The sequence below is a fragment of the Panthera pardus genome, unplaced genomic scaffold (assembly GCF_024362965.1).
Source record: "Panthera pardus isolate Hobbes unplaced genomic scaffold, ASM2436296v1 HiC_scaffold_24, whole genome shotgun sequence".
Lineage (NCBI taxonomy): Eukaryota > Metazoa > Chordata > Mammalia > Carnivora > Felidae > Panthera > Panthera pardus.
In genome coordinates this window covers 139,366,193-139,391,851 of record NW_026526810.1, presented here as the reverse complement: position 1 = coordinate 139,391,851, position 25,659 = coordinate 139,366,193, and the positions used below count along the sequence as shown (strand labels likewise).

At 43.5% G+C, this 25,659-nt stretch overlaps 1 pseudogene; it reads left to right on the top strand.

Annotated features, from left to right (window-relative positions):
• Positions 1–8,256: 8,256 nt before the first annotated feature.
• Positions 8,257–11,561, top strand: LOC128772861 (immunoglobulin heavy variable 3-74-like; annotated as a pseudogene).
• The last annotated feature ends 14,098 nt before the right edge of the window (positions 11,562–25,659 follow it).

Here is a 25,659-nt window from a genome sequence, read left to right as displayed (position 1 = left end):
CAGGACCCACTGTGGAGGATTCAGGGGGACGTGGCCCTGCGTCCACACTGGGGGACGTGGCCCTGCGTCCACACTGACAAGAACCCGGTCTCCTCAGGACCCGCTGTGGATACTTCGGGGAGATGAGGGCCCGTGCCCACCCCGACAAGAACCCGGTGTCGTCAGGACCCACTGTGGAGGATTCGGGAGGACCTGGGCTTGTGTCCACACAGACAAGAACCCGGTCTCCTCAGGACCCACTGTGGAGGATTCAGGGGGACGTGGCCCCGCGTCCACACTGACAACAACCCGGTCTCCTAGGGCCCACTGTGGAGGATTCAGGGGGACGTGGCCCCGCGTCCACACTGGGGGACGTGGCCCCGCGTCCACACTGACAAGCACCCGGTCCCCTCAGCTCCCGCCAAGGGAGGAGCAGGCGAGGAGAAAGCCAGGCCCCGGGAAGAGGAGCTTCCGGAACCTGGAGGCTGAGGGGGGCGCTGTTCGCCAGACCCTGGGGGGAAAGGACCCCGCGCGGCTTCGTGCGCGGTGACACTGTGTCCCCCGCGGGGCTTACCTCACCGGCGCCGGGCGGCGGGGCCGCGCGGCCGTCTTCCTGCTCCGCGCCCACTCGGTTCCCGCCGCTGCCTCATGCGGTTCGCGGTCCAGGAGCGGGCTCCCCTGGCGGAGCTCGCACTCCCGCCGCTCTGGCCTCGCGGGTCCCTTCGGCCTCCGCGCGGGGCGGGGTGTCCCTCCCGAGTCTGCCACGGCGCCGTGGGGACTTCTGTGCGACACCCCTGAGCTGCAGATGGCTCCGGGCAGGACAGACGTGCTCACAGGGGCGGTTCCTCCGCGGCCAGGAGCACAGAGCAGCTCTCCGCCCCCGTGCGTCTTCCTGCGTTTCTGTCCCCAGTGCCCTGTCCTGGGACAGCAGGCCTGCCACCTCCTTGCTCAGATTTCCTCTGGGGCACGTCGTTCCTTCCGCCGCGCTTGCAAATGGCACCGTCTCTTCCTTTCTCTTTCCGACGGGTCGTCAGGAGCGTGCAGACGTGCACGTGGTGTGTGTGTGCTGCTCTCCTATCCTGCGAGTGTCCTCGTTGCTCCTTCCGTTGCCCTTGGAAATAACCCGCCAGTTATGTTACCAGCCAAAGTGGGTTTCTTCAGGAGTAGCGGAGAATTGCCGTCCGGGCCCAGCAAGCTGTGGCAAAACCGCGGCCGAGCGGGGAGCACACGGAGAGGAGCGCTGTTTGGCGGAGAAGAGGAAGTTGGGAGCGTGGTTTTGAAGCGAAGTCCGCAGGAGGAAAGCAGGGCTGCAGGGCGAGCAGGCGCCTCCCGGGCCCAGCTGCAGGCGCGGTGGGTTTCCTGCAGGGGCCGCAGGGCACAGCTTCCCCTGGTGGGGCCTGAGCCTGGGGCTTCTCTCCGCGGAGGGTTCTAATCTTGGGTCTGTAGCGGTGGGTTGTTCCCCAGCCTGACCCTGGGTGGTGGGCTCCGCCTTCCAGCCTCCCCTCCCCGCCTCCGAGTCCACTTCCGGGAGATGTCCCTTCATTGGCTTTCGCAGTTCTAACAGCTTTTTAGTGGCGTCTTGTGGACAACCGGAATTCCAAATCCCACTGCTTCCGCTGCACCCAAGACACGTGGCCACCAATAGAACCCTCCCACGTGCCTCTGGCTCACGTGCTGCCTCCTGCAGGGCCCGTGGCCTCTCCGCCTGGGTGAGCTGGGTCTGGGCGTGGGCCTACGTCACAGCGTTTGACCCCTCTCTTGCTTCTATCGTGTGGGGCTGACACTGTTGTTTGCAGGAGCACCTTACTCTGTGATTTCAGACGTGCACTGAACGTGTCACAGCAGCGCAAATACCCTCACCTGGACGCTCGTTTCTTTACCGCGTTTGCCACTTCACACGAGATACTTTGGTGCGTTTTACCCCAAACAGGGACACCCTCCCGAGAAACCACCACAGAACCCCAAATGAGGAAATCCCTGCGTTTCCACATTAGACCCCAGACCACAGGCCCACTTCAAGTGTCCCCACCTGCCCCACTGTGAAATGTCTTTTTCCAATCTGATCTGGCTTCTTTTGGGGAAGTGCTCCTGAGACTTTCCCCTATCTGTGTAACCTGGGGGGATTTAAAGAGCAAGGTGGTTCCTGGGGCTCCTGGGGTCTCAGTCTGCTAAACGCCGAGTTCACATCAGGTCGTGATCTTGAAGTTGATGGGTAGGAGCACCTGCTTCTGGCTGTGTCCTAACAGCTCAGAGCCTACAGATGGCTTGAGATTCTGTGTCTCCCTCTTGCTAACCCCTCCCCCTATCATGACCTGTCTCTGTCTCTCTTTTTCAACAATAAATAATAAATGTTAAAAAAAAAAAAAAAAGAGCAAGATGGTTCCTGAGTGGCCTTTTCTGGATGGCTTCTGTCACTGAGGATGTTTTCTGCATTCACCCATGTTGTGACGTGTATCAGTCCTTCCTTTTTAAATTCTGATTGAATGTATGTAACATAACACTTACCACGTAAGTCACTTTAAGCATAAAGTTGTCTGGCATTAACTGCATTCACACTGTTGTACATCCATCTCCAGAACGTTGTCATGTTCCCCTAGGGAAACTCTGTATCTATTAAACCCTAAATCCCAATTCCCCTTTCCCCTCGGCCCCTACAGCCACATTCTACTTGGTGTCTCTGAGTATGACTTTTCTGGACACCTCACTTAAGTGGAACCATAGTGTATTTTCCTTCTGTCACTGGCTCATTTCACTCAGCATAATGACTGCCAAGTTCAGTCGGTGTGCAGGTGTGTGTCAGAACTCTCTTCCTTGTGAAGGCTGAATTATATTCCATTGTGTATATACTACATTTTGTTTATTTACTCACCTGTGAATAGTTACTTGGGTTGCTTCCATCTTTTGGCTGTTGTGAAGAAGCTGCTATGAATACGGGAACATGAATACCTGCTCAAGGCTTTGCTTTAAATTTCCAGATGTAAGTGCAGATGTGGAGTTCTGTGATAGCTTTCTGAGAAACCAGTATTCTCTACAGCCACAACATTTTCTTTTATTTCTTTGTATGACAGAATAATATTCCTGCTTAAGGGTCTGCCCCAGGTTGTTTATCCATTCACACACCGACAGGCATTTGCATAGTTTCTACAATGTGGCTATTGTGAACAGTACTGCTATGTATGTGCACATACACTTTGTTTAAACAACTGTTTTCAATTCTTCGAGATATACATCTAGGAGTAGTATTGTTGGGCCATATGGTAATTCTATGTTTTTATCTTTTTTAGGGGGGGGAATTGTCAAACTCTTTTACACATAGTCTCCACCATTTTACATTTCCACAAGCAAGGTTGAAGGGTTCCAATTTCTCAACATCTTTACCAACATTTGTGATTTTATAGTTGTATTGATTAGAGCATTTTTAGTGCGTGTAAAAGGGTATCTCACTGTGTTTTAAATCTCCATTTCCATAAGGACTATTGATGTTTAATATCTTTTCAAGTGGTATTCACCATTTGTATGATTGCACTGGGGAAAGATATATCCAAATCCTTTGTCCATATTAAAAATTGGGTTGTCTTTTTGTTGATGAGTTGTAAAAACTCTTTATACATTTTGCATAACAGGCTCTTACCAGCAAATACTGTGCAAATATTGTCTTCCATTAGGGTTTGTCTTTTCACTTTGGGGATAGCATCTTCTGGTGCACAAAGGTTTCTAATGTTGAGAAAACTAAATTTATCTACTTTTCTTTCCTTGCTTGTGCTTTGGTGTCATCTCTAACAGCATTGCTAAACCCAATGGTCATGAAGATTTATCTCGATATATTGCTTCCAGAGGTCATAATTTTACATTTAAACTGTTGATCCATTTTGATTTGATGTTTGTATATGGTGTGAGATATGGATGCAATTTCATTCCTCTGCACATGGATAGCCAGCTGTCTAGCACCATTTATTAAAAAGACCATTTGCTCGCCAATGTCATGTTGTCTGCTCTTGTCAAAATTCAGTTGACTAAAGATGAAGGGGATTATTTCTGGGTTCTCCATTAAATATCACTGACCTGTACGTATCTTTATTTTGTAATGTTTATTTATTTTTGAGACAGAGAACATGCAAGGCCCAGAGAGAAAGGGAGAGATAGGAAACTGATTGGTGTGCAAAGGAAAGGGTTTGGATAGACCTGAGAAGGATACATTTCTTTGACCTGTGGTTACTCGGTTGTCCTGTAACTTGATTATGTTCATCTAAACTCATAGAATCTTATAATAAACATGGTCATTTACCATATTTAACTTACTTCTGTAAATATCTCATTACTTTGATTATTAGATAAAATTTTATAAAATTATTTCATAAATACTTATGTCTTCACACTCTGTATTGTGTTCCTTCTTAGCTTGGTGGTTGTCTGATGACCATATAGATTAGATAGATAGGATGGACCAGTTGTGTAGGGGGGACAGATTTAGTTCAGTTCATGAAAGTGACAGTTTCTAATGCAAGACTGTGGGGTCAAGGGGCTGAGATGGGGTGCAAAATAATAACATCATGGGAATGAACTCAAGGCTATTGTGGAGAGAGTCTGTCATGTTTTACCTATACAGTTCTTTCCTCAATGCGAATTATTATTAGGAGACCTGCCAACCTAATAAACTGTTGTTAAATCCACAGGAAATGAATGGAAGAGTCCAGAAGGAGGCTGGCAGGTGGTGGATGCAGGCATGGAGCCTGGTGGGCAGAAGCCTGGTGGTTGAGCAAGGGCCTGGAAGGAGCTGTAAATGTTAGGCCAGAGGGACGATGGTCCAGATCCAGGACAGAGCTCTTGTCCCTGCACATCCCAGAGCTCAGGACATCCTGGGAAGGGAGACCCTGGGAACAAATGGGAATGGAAGCCAAAGCCCCAGAGGGAGGAGGAATCTACAAGCAGGCATGTGCTACCCCATGTGGAAGCTGTATTCAGAAAAAATTGAAGTCATAATTATTTCTTTTGTATATCTCAAGTTGGTGTCAAATATTCTTTTCCGTATGAAATTATGGTCTTTTAAAAAATATTGCCAGTAGTGGATAATTTCATTATAATACATTCATAATGATGTGAATCCTCTATAATGACTTTAATATAACATAAAATTATCTATCTATCTATCCTCTATCTACCCTCTATCATCCATCACCTATCCTCTTATCTATTTACTATCTAGCATTCTGATCTCTATTTGAGGTCTATTCAGCTAACTCAGCATTTATCCTCTTGGCACATGCCTTCAGGACTATGAACACATTTTCTACAATTTCTTTAGGCTCCGGATTTTTAGATTCCAATGATGTCCAGGTCAGCCAATCCATTTTCATTAATGTGGTTGTTTTAGTGCCATTAACTTCTTACCTCAGATACTGATGGTCTATGTCCATATCAGTGAAGAGTCCCCCACTTTTCTGTGACATCTGTGCCTCCTCCCTGAGTTAACAGCCCCTTGTGTTGGATGGGGATTTCTCAGGAGATGGAGACACCAGCCATGCATGGGAATCATATCTGCAGGTGACAGAAAGGTGTCCATGTCTTGGTGTCTGTGCAGTTAAAGATGTTGGCACTGCTTCCAAGCTTTGCAGATGACTGAGGAAGCAAACCCCCTCAGCAGAGAACCATCAAGATCAGAAGTCTCCAGGTGTGCCCATGCTTTGCAGGTGGTTGTCAGGTGAGGTTAATACATCAGTGTGGAAACTAAAAGAACTATGATCCTGGGAACAAGTGTCCTTTGCTTGTTATATTTACACCAGACTGGACATCAATATAGATTTTTCCTATGCAGTTATGTGTGGAATGACTGTTAAAATTGAATGTATTTAAAGACTTGATTTGGAAAGTTTTCTGGAGAAAGTATGGATCCCTTCAAATATCTTTCGGACAGATAGAGTATAGTGAATTGTGGTCCACTCATTTGTTCACTATCTGATCAGAAAGGTGAGGCGATCACTTGACCTGCCTCCAACACAATTCATAGACCAAGTGTTGCCTTGACCGAGGACCAACAAGCCTGCAGATCCACAAAGAGATGCCCACAGGTGGACCTGGAAGGACCAGGGGAGCCTGACTCAATTTTTGTCCACTTATCAGGACATGCTTCCTCCCACACAGGCAAACTTCTCAAGATCTAGAGTAAACTCCAATCTCAGGGTGTGGGAGCCCACACTGCTCTCTCCTCAGACAGTGCTGAAGTCCCTAAGGAAGGCAGAACTGTATTCGAGAAACAGAAGAGACTGCAGGGCCTTCCTTGTGCCTGGTGAGAGGTCCCAAAGATGAGGGTTTCAGATGTCAGATGTGGGATGATGGGAATGGTTGTGACTGCTGGTGACTGGCCCAGGCTGAGTCTCCTTGTCCCCAGGGGTCCTGTCCCAGGTGCAGCTGCAGGGGTTGTGCCCAACTGGTGAGTGCCTTGCACACTCTGCACCTCACTAGCAGCATCTTGGGGTTCTCCATCTCAACCAGTAATTTCTGGTGGAATTGGATCCACCGACCCCAGCAGAGTGGATGCAGTGGACGGTTCACATACTATCATATATTCTATATCACATACTAGGGTCCAGACCACAAGAGCCACATGTCCAAGAGTTAGGAAGTTTGTTAGGCAAGAGGAAGAGGGATGAAGCAGGTGCTGGCCACCCCCTTGGAGGTTCCCCCAGGATTAACAGCCACACAATCAGAACCCCCTCTAAGGGTGAACAGGACAGGATAGGCCTAGCCACAGAGCTGGCTCAAACACCACAAAGGACTTCTGAGAGCTGAGCATCGGCCCAAAAATTGCGATTTGCCCTGAGGTTACCTAAAAGTCACGAGGGGGCATTCAGGACAACAGAGGTAACTGAGATCTCCTGGGGTGCTCAGGTTACCAGGGGGAGCTGAGGACACCAGGGTCGCTCAGTTCTGCATGGAGCACTCAGACCACCAGGGGGATGCTCAGGTCTCCATAGGGCATTGAGGTCACTAGCTGCCACTCAGTTCACCTGGGGGCACTCAGGTCATCAGGAACACACAGGACACCAGGAGCCACGTAGGGAACCTGGAGGTTCACAGGTCTCCAGGGGGCACCCAAGATCTCAGAATTCATATCCAGAACCAGAGTTACAGGGTCAGGTTTCCTGTGAAGCATCTTTCTCATCAGGCCCTGCAAACTTCAACCTGACCAGCAAACAGTACACACTGTTTCCTAAACCATTTACAAACACAGATGTCTTCTAACATTTAGAGTGAACAGTCATATAGTAGTGTCGACCTTGACAGAGACCAAGCTCGGGGATAAATCAATTCATATACAGACCTGTGCCTCACAAGTACACGGGCCACCATTTAAAATAGATGTAAGTGATTTTCAAACAGAGGACACTGACTCATTCAAGTGATCTAAATTTAATATACTTGAGCAGCTCCTCTCTCCTTTTATTTTCCTTAAGGTTTTCCTTTGATGCCCATGAAGAGAGACCATGAGTAAAGACCCTTGTGGTTGTCGAAACCCCACAGCATCTTCATCAACTCCACGACTTTCTCTCAAGGATTCTCAGTATATACACGTTCCTGTGAGAGAAAAGAGTAGTTTCTACTCTTCACTGCTTTTTTTCTCCATCCAGTTCAGGAAGCCAGAGACAACCAGTGGGCAGGCACACTGAGTCAAGTCTTACAAAACGGTCAGCCAGGGGTCCATTCTACTGAAGTAGTTAAGGAATCATCCACTGGATCCACCTGTCTCTGCACCTGCCTCTCCACAGAACATGAGGCCCAGACCTTCCTCACACTCAGCTGGACATGAAGTCAACTGTATGGGAGCAGATTAGGAACTCAGTTTAGTGGGTTATTTCACCGCACTTTTCCATAGTAGCTACACTATGTTGCACTCCCATCAAGTGAATTCTAGGATTGCCTGTTCTCCACATCCTCAGCAACACTTGAGATGTTCTGGTTGTGTTTGCCTTATTTTATAATAGCCTTGCTATCAGTTGTGAGGTGATATCTCAGTGGATCGGGGGTGGAATTCTCTGATGATTAGTGCATCTCTGCATCATCTCTGATGATTAGAAGTGAATCCCTAAACCTGCCATTCACTTTTAAAGAAGCAAATCTAAGTCTGCAGTGTGATATATATGTAAGAGGACATGCAAATAGGGCCTTCTCTGTGCTGATAAAACCAGCCCATCCTGACCGTGCAGCTGGGAGAGGAGCCCCAGCTCCAGGCATCCCAGGTGTTCCCATTCTGTGATCAGGACAGAACACAGACACCTCACCATGGAGTATGTGCTTGGCTTGGTTTTCCTTGTTGCTTTTTTAAAAGGTAATTCACGGTGAATGGGAGACACTGAGTATGTGAGTGGACATGACTGAGAAAGAGTGGATGTGTGACAGTTTCCTGACCAAGATGTCTTGTGTCTGCAGGTGTCCAGTGTGACGTGCAGCTGGTGGACTCTGGGGGAGACCTGGTGAAGCCTGGGGGGTCCCTGAGACTCACCTGTGTGGCCTCTGGATTCACCTTCAGTAGTTCCAGCATGAACGGGGTCCGCCAGGCTCCAGGGAAGGGGCTGCAGTGGGTCTGACGGATTGATACTGATGGAAGTGGCACAAGCTACGCAGATTCTGTGAAGGGTCGATTCACCATCTCCAGAGACAACGCCAAGAACACACTGTATCTGCAGATGAACCTGAGGGCCGAAGACATGGCCACATATTACTGTGCAAGAGACTGGGTGAGGGGACATCACTGGGAGCCCACACGCAAATCTCCCTGTAGGAGGGGATCAGCACCACCAGGGGGCGCACACTATGCACAATTCTGCGTTGTGTTGCCAGGAGCAGGTGCAGATGGAGGTTACAGGCAGGTTTCCTGTCAGGGTCTGGGGCTTCCTGTCCACACAGCAGCTTCCCCAGGGAGCCTCTCTGGACACGGGATTCTGTTCGTACCTATTAACTCTCTGAATTAGATACCTGTTGTCATAGGAAAACTGCACTAACATGCACAAAAGACACAGATGTTTCCATTGCTTACTCCTGTCCCTCAACATGAGTGAATTACAGATTTCCTGAGGCACAACAGCTGAACCATTAGAGGCGTCCCAAATGCACTCCCTGTGCAGCCAGGACCACAGGATCCCACAGCTCCCCATTAATTTCACCCAGCCCTTGTCCCAATCAAACAACGTGAGACTTCCCTCCTGGCACTTGCTACTCAGGACGTTAAATGAGCTACAGCTTTATTCAATTCCTCTAAAGAAGAGATAAATCATCTCCATGTATTAGTCTGGATTCTCCTAAGGAACAGAACCCAAAGCACATTGGTTTCCATGACTAAAGAGGTTGGGAAGTCCCATGATCTACTGTCACAAGCTGGAGACCCAGGAAAACCAGTGGTGTAATATGTCTGATTCTGAACTAGGGTCTAGTCTCAGAACGTAGAGATCTGATGATATAACTCTCATAAAAAGGGCCAGAGGGGACCACTGTTCCAGTTCAAACAAGAACATGGGAAGTAAAAATGAGGGAATTCTTCCTCCCTCTGCCTCAGATTCTATTCACAACCTTAATGGAATGCGTGATGCCCAGACAGAAACCATGGAAGGAAATGCCAGTCTCTTCTGGAAACACATCACAGACATCCACAGAAACAGTGGTGAATCTGGGCACCCATGACTCAGTCCAGATAACCCATAAAGTTAATCATGACAAGACAACTTCCTGTAAACGTGGAGCTCAAAGCCTGAAGACTTAAATTTAAATTAAAACTAAAACAAGAAAATTAAATACATACATATATGAACTATTGGGACTACCTCAAAATAGCACGCTTCTGCACAGTGAGGGAAACAATCAACAAAACTAAAAGGCAACCTATGGAATGGAAGAAGATATTTGTAAATGACATATCCTCAGGGTTAGTATTCAAACTATGTAAATGCTTTTAAATTATTTTCACATTATCAGTAGAGAGTGTGTCCATGCAGTTCAGCATACTGTCATGTGAGAAGTAAAATTCGTGTCTTCCACTTTTGTTTTGTGTTAGGATCTCACTGAACATGAGACCAACACTCTTCACAAAATTTGAACCATACAGTACAGTACTGTTAATGACAGGGGTAATGTTGTGGAGACCCCTCTAGAACTTAATCATCTTGCATAACAGAAAATCATAGCCCTTGAGATCTACTCCTCATTGCCACATCCTGCCAGCCCCTGACAACTGCCATTCCACTCTCCATTTTATTGTTATCAAATCCCAAATTCAGCTGAGTATTTCTGGAAAGGTCAATGTTCAAAGTTTTAGTTTTGGTAGGAAAAGAAGTTGAGCTTTATTTAGGAGACCAGCCACCCGGAGCTAAGGCAGACTCTTCTCCAAAAGCCAACTCTGAGGGTTTCTGCCCAACCCAGAGGATTTTAAAGGACTAGACGGTACTTAAACAAGGGAGTACCATGGTGGATACCATTTTCGGTCATGTGCAGCCTCCATGGTGCAAGCTGCCAAAGTAACCTCAACTCCCCTGCATCTATCTCCACCTGAGGAGAGAAACTCACAGGCATGGGAGAAGACTGCCAGAGGCCAAGAAAGAACCAGAATAAGGGATTAGAGGGGAAATCCCCTGGGGCTCACACATGTTCAGCAGTACTTTCTGTTCTCACCAGATGGCATAAGAAAAAACTAAAATACAACCTTGTCCTTCACCAGTCATGACACAGAATACTGGGAAATGTTCCCTCAGTTAACTCAGAGGAAGCTTCAAAGCAACAACCAAAATTATCAAATGGCTTGCAAACTAATAGCCAACCAGAATAAGACATGTTACATTACAAAGCGATGTTATTCAATACGTACAAAGGTAAAATTGACAGTCTACCTCCATATCCCATGGAAGTAGGAAGCATTGGTCTCCATAATGAGGAAAATCAGTCATCCAGAGAAAGTGACCCAGCAGTACCACAGGACATGGAATTGGTAGAGAAGTTCAGTGTGTTATAATTGCATATCCCGTATCCAAGTAGAAGGAGAAAAGATGGAATGTGTTGAATAGAGCCGTGTTTCTGGGTCCAAGTCCCTACCCATGTCCATGTGAGCACTGTTGACCATGGCCCACCTGACTCTCCCACATCCACCCCAGGTGAACTGATGAGCAGGGTCACCCAATGCCACACCCTGTGACTGTTACCTAACCCCACAGGTGGCCCCGAGGTGTAGGGTGCTGGCCACCTGGTACAGCCCTCTGTTCTGTCTGATGGTCTAGACCTGGTTTTGCTGAGGATCCTCTATTTATCCATTCTCAGTGGCAGATGTCCCTGAGCAGGGACATGAGGCTGGCAGAGGACCAGGTCACCCTGAGGGCCTCCTCTTGCTGTTAGCACTCTGGGCATTGCTGGCTCCTGTCCAAGGTTCTCAAGGTCGTCCCTCATGGCGCTACATCTCTTCTGAGGTGGTAATTCCCAAGAAGGATTTGCACCACAGCAAGGGCGTTCAGATGCCTGGCTGGCTGTCCTATAGCCTGCATTTTGGGGGCAAGAGCCATGTTATCCACATAGGCACAAGAAACTCTTTTGGTCCAGACAGTTGCTGATGATGACTCAGGATGATCAGGGAGCCTTGCAGATGGACTACCCCTTCATCCCTCCAGACTGTTACTACCTCGGCTACCTGGAGGAGATTCCTCTTTCCATGGTCACCATGGACACGTGCTATGGGGGCCTTGAAGGTATCATGAAGTTGGATGACCTTGCCTATGAAATCAGACCCCTCAGCCATTCCCAACGTTTTGAACACGTTGTTTCTCAGATAGTGGCAGACACCAATGCAACGGGACCTACTTATAACCTGGGATATAAGGAGCTTAGGAACCCCCTGTTCTCTCAAGCAAATATCAGTGCAGCCCCCAGGATCTCTAGTAAGTTGTATTCATCCCATCATGGGATTTTGAAAGGACTTGTTCTCGGTTCCAAAACAATGTATAGTGTGTTCAACAACGTGTCAAAATGTGCCCGATTCCTCATAAGGCTTGTTAGTTTGACTGACTCAATGCTTCAAGGGATTGATGTAAGGCACTATATTTGATGTAAGGCCCTCTTGCACTGTTGGTGGGAATGCAAACTGGTGCATCCTTTCTGGAAACTAGTGTGGATGTTCCTAAAAAATTGAAAATAGGTCTACCCTATGACCCAGCAATAGCACTGCTAGGAATTTACCCAAAGGATACGGGAGTGCTGATGCATAGGGGTACTTGTATCCCAATGTTTATAGCACCACTTTGAACAATAGCCAAATTATGGAAAGAGTCTAAATGTCCATCAACTAATGAATGGATAAAGCAATTGTGGTATCTATTCAAAATGGAATACTACCTGACATTGAGAAAGAATGAAATGTGGCCTTTTGTAGCAACATGGATGGATCTGGAGAGTGTTGTGCTGAGTGAAATTAGTCATATGGAGAAAGACAGATACCGTATGTTTTCACTCTTATTTGGATCCTGAGAAAGTTGACAGAGGACCATGGGAAAGGGAAAAAAAAGTTATAGGGAGGGAGTCAAACCATCACAGACTCTTAAAAACTGAATAAACTGAGTGTTGATGGGGGTGGGAGGGTGGGGAGGGTGGGTGATGGGTATTGAGGAGGGCACCTGTTGGGATGATCATTGGGTGTTGTATAGAAACCTATTTGACAATAAATTTCATATTTACAAAATAATCTTATTTAATTGTCATTAGTATGTTTTTTTAGTTGTATGTAAATTTTTTCAAATTCCATTTTATTTCCATCATTTTACTTTAGTCTACTACAGTATATTCACTTTTTCAAATTATCAAATGATTTCTTTTTTTCTTTTCTTTATCTTTATTCTCTTTTTCATTTCTTTACTTTTTTCTTAAATACAGAACAAAAAATTCATAATTTTTATTAAAAATATTTCTATTTAATTTTTTCTACTGTATACTTTACTTTTGTCTATATTATTTTCAAATTCTATTTTACTCCCATCTACCCATTTTACTCTACATCAGTGTATTCATTTTTTCAAATTCTCAAATGATTTACTTTGCCCCCCTTTTTTTCCCTAATCTGTCAAACCACTTTCAACACCGAAACAAAACACACCTAGGATCAAGCATTAACTATTAGATTTGTGTGTGTGTGTGTTTAATTTTTAATTTTAATATTTTTGTAATTTTATTTGTTTTATCTCAATATTTCTACTTCATTAATTCCTTTTCTCTCTTCAAAATGACAAAACAAAGGAATTCACCCCAAAACAAAGACCACGAAGAAACGACAGCCAGGAATTTAACCAACACAGGTACAAGCAAGATGTCTGAACCAGGATTTAGAATCACGATAATAAGAACAATATATGGAGTCAAAAATAGATTAGAATCCCTTTCTGAAGAGTTAAGAGAAGTAAGAAAACAAATAGCCAGAATGAAATGAAAAATGCTATACCTGAACTGCAATCACGGATGGATGCAGCTGTGGTAAGGATGGATGAGGCAGAACAGAGAATCAGCGATACAGAGGAGAAACTAATAGGAAATAATGAAGCAGAAAAAAAAGAGGGAGATTAAGGCAAAAGGGCATGAATTAAGAATTAGAGAAACCAGTGACTCATTAAAAAGGAACATCAGAATCATAGGAGTCCCAGAAGAGGAAGAAAGAGAAATAGGGGTAGAAGGGTTATGTGAGCCAATCATAGCGGAAAACTTTCCTAACCTGGGCAAAGACACAGACATCAAAATCCAGGAAGCACAGAGGACCCCCATTAGATTCAACAAAAACTGGCCAGCAACAAGGCATATCATAGTCAAATGCACAAAATACTCAGGCAAGGAGAGAATCATGAAAGCAGAAAGGAAAAAAAAGTCCCTAACATACAAGGGAAGACAGATCAGGTTTGCAGCACACCTATCCACAGAATCTCAGCAGGCCAGAAAGGAGTGGCGGAGTCTATTCAATGTGCTGAATCAGAAAAGTATGCAGACAAGAATTCTTTATCCAGGAAGGCTATCATTCAAATTATAAGGTGAGATAAAAGTTTCCCAGACAAACAAAAATTAAAAGAGTTTTTGACCACTAAACCAGCCCTGCAAAAAATTTTAAGGGGGACTCTCTGAGGGGACAAAAGATGAAAATATAGATATATATATACATATATATATATATATGTATATATATATATATATATATATATATATATATATATATATATATAGCAAGAAAGATTAGAAACGACCAGAGCACACCATCAGAAACTCCAGATCTACAAGCATCATCATGGCAATAAACTCACATCTTTCAGTACTCACTCTAAACCTCAGTGGACTCAATGCCCCAATCAAAAGACACAGGGTAACGGAATGGATAAGAAAACAAGATCCATCTATATGCTGTTCACAAGAGACCCACTTTAGACCTAAAGACACCTTCACATTGAACATAAGGGGATGGAGAATCATCTATCATGCTAATGGTCAACAAAAGAAAGCACGAGTAGCCATACTTATATCAGACAATCTAGACTTAAAAACACTGTATCAAGAGATGCAGAAGGGAATTATATCATGATCAAGGGGTCTATAGATGAAGAAGACCCAATAGTTGTAAACATTTATGTGCCAAATGGGAGAGCACACAAATATATAAATCAATTAATCACAAACATAAAGAAACTCACCGATAGTAATACCATAATATTAGGAGACTTCAACACCCCACTCACAGCAATGGACAGATCATCTCAACAAAAAATTGACAAGGAAAAATGGCTTTGAATGACACACTGGACCAGATGGACTTAACAGATATATTCAGAATATTTCATCCTAAAGCAGCAGAATATGCATTCTTCTCCAGCGCACATGGAAGGTTCTCCAGAATAGACCATATACTGGGACACAAATCAGCCCTAAGTAAGTACAAAAAGATTGAGATCATACTGTGCATATTTTCAGAACACAATGCTGTGAAACTCAAAATCAACCACAAGAAGAAATTTCGAAAAGTAAAAAATACTTGGAGACTAAAGAACATCCTACTAAAGAATGAATGGGCTAACCAAGCAGTTAAGAGGAAGTTAAAAAATATATGGAAGTCAGTTAAAATGATAACACCACAACCCAAAACATGTGGGACGCAGCAAAGGTGGTCATAAGATGAAAGTATATAGCATTCCAGGCCTTCCTAAAGAAGGAAGAAAGATCTCGGATACACAACCTAACCTTACACCTTAAGGAGCTGGAAAAAGAACAGCAAATAGAACCCAAAACCAGCAGAAGACAGGAAATAATAAAGATTACAAAAGAAATTAATGCTATCGAAACCAAAAAAACAGTAGACCAAATCAATGAAACCGGAAGCAGGTTCTTTGAAAAATGAACAAAATTGATAAACCACTAGCCAGTTTGATCCAAAAGAAAAAGGAAAGGATGCAAATAAGTAAAATCAAGAATGACAGAGGAAAGATCACAACCCACACAACAGAAATAAAAACAATAAGAGAATATTATGAGCAATTATATGCCAATAAAATGGGCAATCTGGAAGAAATGGGCAAATTATAGAAACATATACACTACCAAACGGAAACAAGAAGAAATATAAAAATTTGAACAGACCCATAAACAGTAAGGAAACAGTATTAGTAAACAAAAATCTGTCAAAAACAAGACTCCAGGGCCAGATGGCTTTCCAGGGGATTCTACCAAACATTTAAGGAAGAGTTAATACCTATTGTCTTGAAGCTGTTCCAAAATATAGAAATGTAAGGAAAACTTCCAGACTCTTTCTGAAGCCAGAATTACCTTGATTCCAAAAGCAGACAGAGACCACACTAAAAAGGAGAACTATAGACCAATTTCCCTGACGAACATGGATGCAAAAATCCTCAACAAGATATTAGCCTACCACGTACTACAATACATTAAAAAAAATTATTCACCACGACCAAGTGGGATTTATACCTGGGATGCAGGGCTGGTTCAATATCTGCAAAGCAATTAACGTGATTCATCACATCAATAAAAGAAAGGACAAGAACCACATGATCCTCTCCATAGATGCAGAGAAAGCATTCGACAAAATACGGCATCCTTTCTTGATAAAAACCCTCAAGAAAGTAGGGATAGAAGGAGCATACCTCGAGATCATAAAAGCCATATATGAATGACCCAACACTAATATCATCCTCAATGGGGAAAAAGTGAGAGCTTCAATGTGCTTAGTGTTACTACAATAGTGAAGAACTAAGGTTTCTCTGCACAGCATTCTGGGGCCTAAATTCCTTTTTCTGGTGCTAAGGACATTTCTCCCCTCCTGGTACAAAAAGGGTGTATATCACATAGGAGATTTATATTCTGTTTAGGGAACAAAGGATGGTCAGTGCGTCTCTGCACTGGCTGTTTCTCAAGCATGTTTCATTACAGTGGCACATTTGGGGTGGCATTTTCTGCTCCCCTCCACCATGTAATGCTGGAGTAGAGACACGGGAATAAATGTCCCGTGAGTCTTGACAGGAACCTCCCTGCAGGGCCGGGCCTAGACTGCAGGGAGCTTTCAGTACTACCCAGCACCAGGCTGCTACCCCAGGTGAGTAGGTGCACAAGGGGTGAGGAAGGCTTTTCTGTAGAAGCCAGTGTTTCCTTTTCCAGAAAGCAATCTAAAATATGAGCAGGATGATGGATGCTAAAGGGTGTTTAAATATCCTGTTCCATCAGAGCATTTAATGAACTCAGGCAGTGAGAAGACACTTGACGCTGCTAGTCCAGGGCTTTTAGATATCTTCATCTAAGAGATGGAAGCCAGGATGCATATATTACCCCATTTTGTGCAACTGTTTGGAGTCATGCTTATCCAGGAATAAGACGTACAGATATCAGAGCCAACAACAGGTTCAGGTGGTCTCTGCCTCATTCAATACTGGTCCACAAAGGGGAGAATTTCCTGTAAGGTCTTATCACTCAGTGGCAGGAGCTCAGTCTGCACACAGTTCAGGAACCTGGCCAAGGACCCATGTCCTCAAACAAGGATTAGACTGGTGCTCTCTGAGTCCCAACGTACACGGTCTCTGGGACCGTCTCCAGATGGTTCTGGTCCTGTGTATGAAATACTCTGTCTCATGGCTATGCAAATAGTCCTCAGAGCACTAGGTTAAGTATGGGTGTGTCTGTGCCCTGAGAGCATCACCGTACAATGCCATCCTCTACCGGAGACCCTGAGACACATCCCCTCACAATGGACTGGAGCTGGAGAATCCTCTACCTGGTGGCAGTGGCGATAGCTAAGGGTCAGCCAAGTCCCTGGACACAGGAGAGGACCAGGACCAGTCAACATTGATTTCATCCACTCTTGTCCCCTCTGTACAGGTGTGCACTCCCAGGTTTTGCTGGTGCAGTCTGGGGCTGAAGTGAGGAAGTCTGGGGCATCAGTGAAGATCTTCTGCAAAGTATCTGGATACATCTTCACTGATTACTATATTCACTGGGTGCGACAGGCTCCTGCACAAGGGCTTGAGTGGATGGGAAGCATTGACCCTGAAGATGGTGCTACAAGCTATGCACAGAAGTTCCAGGGCAGACTCACTCTGACGGCAGACACATCCACAAACACAGCCTACATGGAGCTAAGCAGTCTGAGGTCTGCAGACACGGCCATGTATTACTGTGCAAGGACACAGTGAGGGGTTGTCATTGTGAGCCCAGACACAAACCACCCTGTAGAAGAAGATCAGGACCGCCAGGGGGTGCACACTATGCACTATTCTGTGTTCCCAGGAGCAGGCGCAGGTAGGGGTAGACCAATTGCCCAAGTGAACATGGATGCAAAAATTATCAACAACATACTTACAAATTGAATCTAACAGTACATTAAAAGAATCATTTACCAGGATGAAGTCGGATTTATTCCTGGGGTGCAAGAATGGATCAATATTAACAATCAATCAAAGTTATACACCATATCAATAATAGGAGAAGACCCAAATGATCCTTTCAATAAATGCAGAGAAGCATTTGATAAACTACACTATCTTTTCTTGATAAAAACCATCGAGCAAGTAAAGATAGATGGAAAATTCTTCAACGACATAAAGGCCATATACAAAACACGCACTGTTAACATCATCCTCAATGGGGAAACACTGAGTGCTCTCCACATATGGTCAGGAACATGACAGGGTTATCCACTGTCACTAATTTTGTTCAACGTAGTACTAGAACGCTTAGCCTCTGCAATCAAACAGTGAAAAGAAATAAAAGGCATAGACATTTGAAAGGAGTAAGTCAAACTTTCACTCTTTGCAGATTACATGATACTCTATGTGGAAAATCCAAAAGATTCCACCAAAAGACTTCTAGGGCGGAGACAAAACTCAGAAAAGTTGTAGGATACAAAGACAACATCAAGTTATTGGCACTATATACATACACCAAAAATGAAGCAGAAAAGAGAGACATTAAGGAATCAGACCCATTGACAATTGCACCAAAAATCATAACATACCTAGGAATAAACCTAACCAAACATGTTAGAGATCTGTATGCTAAAAACTATAGAAAGCATATGAAGCAAATTACACAAGACACAAAGGAAGAGCATTCCATGGTCATGGATTGGGAAACAAATATTGTTCAAATATCAATACTACCCAAAGCAATCTACACATTCAATGTGATCCTTACCAAAATAACACCAACATTCTTCACAGAAAAAGAACAAAGAATTTTAAAATTTGTATAAAACCAGAAAAGACCGAATTGGCAGAGCAATGTTGAAAAAGAAATCCAAACCTGGAGGGATCACAATTCTAGACTTCAAGCTGTATTACGAAGCTGTAATCATCAAGAAAGCATGGTACTGGCACAAAAATAGACACATACATGAATGGGACAGAATAGAGAACCAGATTTGCTGAAAAGTCTGTTCAGCAAATGGTGCTGGGAAAACTGGATAGTAACATGCAGAAGAATGAATCTGGCACACTTTCCTACAGCAAACACAAAAATATATTCAAAATGGATGAAAAACCTAAACGTAAGACCAAAAAGCATCAACATCTATAAGAGAAAACAGGCAGAAACCTCTTTGACCTCGACCTCGGCAACTTCTTAATACACACGCCTCTAGAGGCAAGGAAAACAAAAGCAAAAAATGAACTATTGGGACCTCATCAAGATAAAAAGCTTCTGCACAGTGGAGGAAACAGTCAACAACACTAAGTGGCAACTGACAGAGGAGTGAAGATATTTGAAAATGACATACATGGTAAGAGTTAGTATCCAAAATCTATAAGAACTTAACAAACACAGAACAAATAAATATCCAGTGAATGGTCAAAAGACATGAGCAGACACTTTTCCAAAGAAAACATCTGGATGGCTAAGAGACACATGAAAAGATGCTCAACATCACTCATCATTGGGGAAAATCAATTCAAAATCATGATAAGATACCACCTCACACCTGTCAGAATGGCTAAAATGAACAATTCAGGAAACAACAGATATGGGCAAGGATGTGGAGACAGAGGAACCTTCCTATACTCTTGGTGGGAATGCAAAGTGGTGTGACCACACTGGAGAAGAGTTTAAAAAGTTAAAATAGAATTACCTTATGTCCCACCAATTTCTCTACAAGGTATTTACACAAAGGACACAAAAATTCTGATTCAAATAGCTAAACGGGTGATGGAGATTATGTAGGTCACTTGTGATGCACACTGGGTGTTAATGTATGTGATGAATCACTAAATTTTATTCCCAAAACTAAAACTACACTACATGTTAACTAACAAAGATGTAAATAAATAAAATCTTCAGACATTAAAAAACAGGGGAAAAAAAGGAAGGGGACAAATGTTGTTACAAATGGTCATAACCAATGGGATCTAGGGCAGTGAGTCTAACAACTTGCATTTACCCATTTTATCCCTAACTGGTACTGGACATTAATTAACAAACATACTCAGGATTCCCAATGTTGGTGCCACGTGAGTGGGAATTCAAACCCCAGCTGCCCTTCCCTGCTTCTCTGTGACCACATCTCATGGGCAGTCTGTCTAGACAGCTGGCATCTATGTATTGCCTGTGTGTAGACGTCCTTGCTCCTGGACCAGGCTCATTCACCCAGGTCTGCTGGGTACTCAGAAAGCACAGACTAGTGTCACCCGGCATTCCTTGTACTTCCCATTCCTCACTAGGGAACAAGCTCAGCCTTGAGGATGCATGGTTACCATGTGCTGTTCCACTGGTCTACACCACCTGACACCACCCATGTATTCCAGTACTTGCTTCTGAAGGGAATTTCCAAACAGATGACAATTTCACTAGTGATTTACACCAAAAAAATAATTGGATCCAAGTGAGGGCACAATATTGGATTTTAGCTGCATGTTAAGGGGAACTTTGCTTTCATTCTTAGAAGACAGAGAAGAGGTTTATACCAGAGACAAGGTCACAAGGATGGATCCTCCCAGAACCAGCAGTGGTCTGTCGCCTTACTGAGAGAGGGTAAATTTCACATACAATAGAAGTTGTGAATGTATAACATCTGGAGGGAGTGACCTCAGAGGGTGGAGGGGCCACAGGGTGGCCAGAACATCTCTTTACCCTCAGGTGAGGGACCTCCCGAGTCATGTCACTTGTCTACAATACAGTCAGCTTTGGGGGTGGCTATGGTTCTGGTCTTACATCCCAGAGCCCAGTTTGTAGGGCTGCCCCCAAACTCCACTGGCTAGTGTCCAACATCGTCCAATCAAGGCTGCAGAAAACAGGATGCATGTCAGCCCCAGAAGTCCTCTCTCAATGGCAATGACACCTTTATGTGTCTTTCCTTGTTGTTATCTGTCTTTCTTCATGTTTCTTTCCTTACTGTTTCTCTTCACCTCAGAGCATTTTGGGGACATCCATGCATATCCACCTGGGTTCAGTCAGACACTCAGATCCAGAGGGAGACTTGAACTTCATGCAAGAAAGTGTCTGTGCCTGGTGATGAGGGGTTTCATCCCACAATTCTCAAGGTATTCCCTCCCACAGATGTGCTGTCTTCAGGACCTACTCAGCTTCAGTTCCGAGACGGACATTTGGTGACTGCCCATCTGTGTCCTGAACTCCAACCCCAGACTCATACACATGGCAGTAATATCAGTGTGTCAAAATTAATCTCATGTGACAAGTCCCTTTGGCCACATAAGTTATTCTACACAGGTTCAAGAATGACATAGATGACCACAGTCCACACTGATGTCAGGGAAAGTTCACCTCCATCCCACATGACACTCACATTACCACACCCCCAAATCCTGCAACATGTCAAATCATTACATATTAAGTCAAGTCCAAAACGTTCCTAAATTTCACTACCTCTAAAACCCCAAATCTAACCATGTAGCTTGGGTAGGGTGAGACTGTGGTACCTTCCATCCTGGGGTGAAACTCTCTCCATCAGCCGACCTGCATTTCTAGAAAACCATTTTTGTTTTCTGAATGCTTCTGCATGGTAACCATAACATAACAGGTACTGACATTCCTATCCCAGAAGAAATACAGTGTAATTTAGAAGTGCATCACCAACAAGAAACAATTTGATTATCAATCTTGGGAAACCCATTAGGTTCAAAGACAGAATGCTCTGAATCTCAGACTCCAACTTGTCTCTGGGATTGACACTTCCTTTTTTCTTAAAGGTGGTGCATGTTTGAAGCTGAGCACATTTATCCCAGTTTCATGAAAGTAGAATTTATGAGCCCAAAAATCTTTCTTTTCGTTCTCTCGATTATCAAATGAAAAGTTCTTCTGACTCTTGCCAGCTGATAAGGATAACTATTCAAGATTGTTGCTCATCAATGATTAAAGGAAATATAACTGTATATTTATAGGCAAAAAGCAGAGTGAAGGGTTCAAAGATGGAAAATATGTAGGAGGAGACATCCTGTGAACAGAAGGGTCTGCAGTGCTCTTGATGGAAGGGTCTCACCCTTGCCTGTTGCATAAATGGGGAGGGGAATAAAGGAGTCACTGTAACTCTGCAGGGGTCTGTGAAACAACAGGAGCACGGGGACCACTGGGGGCAATCACAACCACCAGGGGGAACTCAGAGACCAGGGAGCTCATGATCCACGACAAGAGATTGGTTGAGGACTGGTCTCCTCTCAAGGGCTTTCAGATCCAGGCTCTGCACACTTCCTCTGACATGAACACAGCAAAGAGTTTGTAAAAGTTGTGGAAACACACAAGTGTCCTCCCTCTTTAAATAAACCATGATAATGGGAATACACAAATTTTCCCAGGGTCAGACGCTGGGATAAATAAATCTTTGATCATTCTCACATTAACAAGAGTTTAGAAGAATAATGTTCTCCATTTCATAGATGAAGAAATATTTTTAAATAACATCATCCTTCCTGATCTCAGGTGTTTTGCCTTCAACATATTTTAATAAAATTCAACCATTTTAACGTTATTGAGGCTTTCTTTTTTTAATGTTTATTTATTTTTATGGGAGAGAGAGACAGACTATGAGCGGGCAAGGGGAAGAGAGAGAGAGGAGACACAGTGTCAGAATATGAAGCAGTCTCCAGGCTCTGAGCTGTCAGCACAGAGCACGACACAAGGCTCAGACTCATAAACTGTGAGACCATGACCTGAGTCAAAATCGGACACTTAACCAACTGAGCCACCCAGAGGCCCATTATTGAGGGTTTCCATTGATGTCCACATAGAGTTCATGTGTAAATGACCCCTTGTGTTTGTAGAAAACCCCTGGCATCTCCATCAGCTCTGTGAGTCTCTGTCGAGGCTTCTCACTCACTCCAATTGGTGACAGAATAGACCTGGCTTCCACCCATCACTCTCCTGGAACTTCTAAAAAGTCAGGAACCTTCAAACCTCAATGGGATGACCAGCCTTGTCCTGCATGTGGTTCAGGAGGCAGATGGGTCCTCCGATGGAGAGCACAGGTCCGGATACTGGGACTACTCTCACCTCATACGTGATCTTGGACACGCACACAATCCATCTCTGCCGCAGTGTATCTGTTAACCTGTACAATGGTGGTATACTGATTCTTACCTCAAGTGTTTGGGTTCATATGTGAAAATAAGGATTATCATGGGTACTTATAATCACTGCAGCAAAATCACAAATTAATAAATCACAATGTCCTGAAAGATATTGTGACACCAAACACTGCCCCATCCCTTACACCTGCCAAAGGTCACTGGCTTCTTGAGGATTCTGTTGCAAAATTTACTATATTGTCAAAGGACATCTGTATGCTGATTAAACCCTCCCATCCCTGAAACTGTAGCTGGGAGAAGAGCCCCAGCCCCTAAGTGTTCACATTCAATGATCAGAACAGAACACAGACATCTCACCATGGAGTTTGGGTTCACTTTGGTTTTCCGTGGTTCTATTTTAAACAGTAATTCATGACGAACAAGAAACACTGACTATGTTAGTGGATATGAGTAAGAGAAACAGTGGATGTGTGACATTTTCCTGAGTTGTGTCTGTAGATGTCTTGTGTGACGTAGAGCTGTTGGAGTCAGGGGGAGACCTGATGATGCCTGGCAGGGGAGGGGGTCCCTCAGACTCTCCTGTGCAGTCTCTAGATTCACCTTCAGTAACTAATTGATGAGGTGGGTCTGCCAGACTCCAGGGAAGGGGCTGAATGGGAGTCTACATATCTGTATGGTATAAGATAAGGACCAAATGTCATTATTTTACTCACTGGAATTCAAAACCATTTGTGAAAGAGGCCATTTTTTCCCTAATTTTAATTCTATGAAATCTCATGGAGGATATGCTGACTGCATCCAGACACATTTCATCCTGGTCTCTGTAACCTGCTCCACTGGTCTGTGTGTCTGACTGTATGCCAGCAGCACAGTGTGATAGACAATGTACCTCTGCAATATACTTAGAAAGAAGGACGTGTGCTGTCTCCAGGTTTGTTCTTCTTTCTCAGGATTGTTTTCTCACTTCCGTGTGCTTTGTGGTACCATATAAATAAGAATTTCCCAGATACATTCATTGGCATTTTTATTAACTCAACTAACATTAGAAATTATTAGAACAGATAAAAGGAATAAGGAGTGTAATAATACAAAAAATTAACAAATCGAAATTGATATCTGGAAAGCTAAATGCAATTGAAAAAGCATCTCTACTAGGAAATAAGTAAAACTCAAACAGATACAATCAGAATTAAGGAGGGGACATAACTGATACCAAAGAAGTGAAGAACAATAACAGAAAATGCCTAGATAATTATAGACCCATTATTAGATTACTAAGGGGCAACTAGGCAGTTTCTAGAGTTATACAATCCACAAGACTGTACATGAAGAAATAGAAAATTAACAGAATTAAAGCAAGTAAGATTGAATCTATATTCTAATCATATACCGCCCCTAAAGAAAAAAATTCAGCTTGGTAACAGAGGACTTTATCTATGAACTGTATCAAAATATAAAGCATATTTAATGCCAAAACCTCTCAGACTCTTACCAAAAACTGAAAAGAAAGGAATATGCCCCAACTCATCTACAAGACCAACCTAACTATGATGTGGAATCAAAAGACACCTTAAGAGAAACTAAAGGCCAATATCTCAGATGGACATACATGCAAAACTCCTAGCATGGTGAATGCAACAGCACAATGAAAGGGTCATATGTGACAATGCAGTCACATCTATTGATCACCTATATCATCATCTATTGATATATATAAAACTAGACCAAATTCAACAAATTGTCATTGTTAAAAAATCTCAGCAACTGAGGGAAAGAAAGAAATTACCTCCACAAAATTATGGCCGTACATGAAAAGCCCACAGCTGACAGCATATTTAACAGTGAAAAACTGACGCTTTTCCTGTCATATTAGGAGACGGGCAAGGATTCTCATTCCCTACATAGGTCCGCATGGTAACATGAAGACCAGTAAAATATGGCACCCAATGTATGTCATCTTGTCACATGGCTTATTTGGAGGAAAGTCACTTGAGTAACAGCTAGTCTAAGGAAACTGTGACCCTCCTTTGTCCCCTTGAGAGCAGGAAATAAATCTCTCTTAGGAAACTTCCTTTCCCTCTACCAGAATGGAAGAACCATCCTTACACCAGAAATGGGAACCTTAGCACCAAGAAGGCTGTGCAAACAAGCCTTGTTAATTCCTCACTAATTGACTTGCCCAAATCCAAATCTCTGTCTTGTTAACTCTTCACAAATCCATTGTTTTTTTTTCTAAAATGCACAAGTGTCACCTACATTCTTCATTCTCTGGGTGTCATATTATTAGGAAGCTTGTGCACATGCAAAATGAAATTTATTCTCTTCTCTAGATCTGTCTTATGTCAGTTGAATCCTTAGACCAGACAAAGAACACAGGAGCAAAGAAGGAAAACCCTTTCTGGTCCTAGAAGTTGAAGGTGTACCCATAAAAATTAGGTAAGAAAATGAAATAAAGACATGCAAATCAGTAAGAAGAAAATTATTTGTTTGAGAATCACATGAACTTATAGTGAAATCTTAGAAACTCCATAAAAAAAGTATTAGAACTAATAAACTCAGGAAAAGTTCAGGGTACAAATCAACATACAAAAATATGTTGTATTTCCACACACCTAAAACATAGTATATGAAAAAAATAACAAAATCACACAATTGAAAATGG